General features: G+C 45.6%; 1 pseudogene; it reads left to right on the plus strand.

Annotated features, from left to right (window-relative positions):
• The first annotated feature begins 1,866 nt into the window (after positions 1-1,866).
• Positions 1,867-2,093, plus strand: LOC107522607 (cytochrome c oxidase subunit 8A, mitochondrial-like; annotated as a pseudogene).
• The last annotated feature ends 235 nt before the right edge of the window (positions 2,094-2,328 follow it).

Below are 2,328 nucleotides of genomic sequence, written 5' to 3' on the forward strand. Positions count from 1 at the left end.
CCAAGGGTTCCAGGACTGGGGAAGTAGGGGCTCTATAGTGGAGATGTGAGGTTCCTGCTGTCTTAGGGTTCAAAAAGATAATCGATAGTTAATATTATCATCACATTATTTGTTAATTGGGTTAACTTTGAAAAGTCCCTTTGTTATGGTTTGCTGTACAGTATCCAGTATCTTGTATATAGCTGTGCTATTGGATGCTTCTAATCTGAGGAAATGAACAAAACATTCACCTCAGAGGAGATCCAAAAGGCTAACAAACATATGAAAAACTGCTCTAGGTCACTGATTGTCAGAGAAATGCAAATTAAGACAACACTAAGATACCACCTCACTCCTGTAAGAATGGCATACATCAAAAAGGACAGCAGCAACAAATGCTGGAGAGGATGTGGGGACAGAGGAACCCTTTTACATTGCTGGTGGGAATGTAAATTGGTACAGCCTCTGTGGAGAGCAGTCTGGAAAACTCTCACAAGGCTAGACATGGACCTTCCATATGATCCAGTAATTCCTCTCCTGGGGTTATACCCCAAGGACTCCATAACACCCAACCAAAAAGAGGTGTGTACTCCTATGTTCATAGCAGCACAATTCATAACAGCTAAAACCTGGAAGCAACCCAGGTGGCCAACAACAGATGAGTGGCTGAGAAAGCTGTAGTATATATACACAATGGAATACTATGCAGCTATCAAAAACAATGAACCCACCTTCTCTGACCCATCTTGGACAGAGCTAGAAGGAATTATGTTAAGTGAACTAAGTCAGAAAGATAAAGATGAGTATGGGATGATCCCACTCATCAACAGAAGCTGACTAAGAAGATCTGAAAGGGAAACTAAAAGCAGGACCTGATCAAATTGTAAGTAGGGCACCAAAGTGAAAACCCAGTGGTGAGGGGTAGACATACAGCTTCCTGGGCCAGTGGGGGGTGGGAGTGGGCGGGAGGGATGGGTCACAGTCCTTTGGTGGTGGGAATGGTGTTTATGTACACTCCTAGCAAAATGCAGACATATAAATCAGTAGTTAATTAATATGAGAGGGGGAAATCAATTGTATGTCTCAAAGTTTCTCAAAAGACAAACTGAATCTTTTTAATATATAGGCTATGTATTTGATATGCAGACTCTCTCAAAAGCCTAGACCGAGACCTTTCCTTTCATAGTATATTCTAATTCCATATCAGGTGGTTCACTTTCTAACAAAGTCCCAAAACCTAGATATACACCAGTTTCTGTGAGAGAGAGCATATGTTCACACGTATCCATAAACTACTGCAAAATATATACCTGAAAGCAGAAGTACACTAGAGTTTGCAGTGAGTATCCCCCTAACACTTCCTCTCCACTATTCCAAGCTTTGGGTCCATGATTGCTCAACAATTTGTTTGGCTTCGTATATTAACTCTCTTTTCAGTCACCAGGTTCCAGATGTCATCAGGATGCCGGCCAGGCTTCCCTGGATTGAAGACCCCACCAATGTGTCCTGGAGCTCAGCTTCCCCAGAGACCCACCCTACTAGGGAAAGAGAGAGGCAGACTGGGAGTATGGACCCACCAGTCAACGCCCATGTTCAGCCGGGAAGCAATTACAGAAGCCAGACTTTCTACCTTCTGCAACCCACAATGACCCTGGGTCCATGCTCCCAGAGGGATAGAGAATGGGAAAGCTATCAGGGGAGGGGGTGGGATATGGAGAATAGGCGGTGGGAATTGTGTGGAATTGTACCCCTCCTACCCTATGGTTTTGTTAATTAATACTTTCTTAAATAAAATAAATAAATAAATAAATAAATAAACACAGATTATTTGTTAAAAATTACATCCATATGGTGAATAAAAATATGCCTAGGCAGGTCTCTCTGCATTCTGTTCCTCAGGGTCATGTCTGTGTTCACGCTGCTGCTGCTCAGGGGCCTGACGGGCATGGCCCGGAGGGTGGCAGTGCCGCTTGCACAGGTGCATTCCAAGCCTCTACGGGAGCAGCTGGGGATCATGGACAAGGCCATCTGGCTCACCTCCTGCTTCCTGTGTTTCCTCCTGCCCCGGGAGCTGGGTGCTGTCCCACCTGGAGAACTACAAGCATCGGGAATGAAGGGGCCGGTCCTCCCCTTCGCCCTGTGATCTGGCCCCTCGCCTCTCCTCATCATGTCTGCATTCCTGGCTCCACTCCGGATCATGACTTTAGTCACAGTGACCTCCCTCTGCAATCATGACCTCTCCACCTCAGTGATGACATCCTGGGACCACATCAGGCACTTGATAAGGCTCTGCCCGGGCCGCTTGAGGCCCCTGTGTCAGTAAAGCCTATTTAAACTGCTAAATATATA

The sequence above is a fragment of the Erinaceus europaeus genome, chromosome 1 (assembly GCF_950295315.1).
Source record: "Erinaceus europaeus chromosome 1, mEriEur2.1, whole genome shotgun sequence".
In the NCBI taxonomy this organism is placed as follows: domain Eukaryota; kingdom Metazoa; phylum Chordata; class Mammalia; order Eulipotyphla; family Erinaceidae; genus Erinaceus; species Erinaceus europaeus.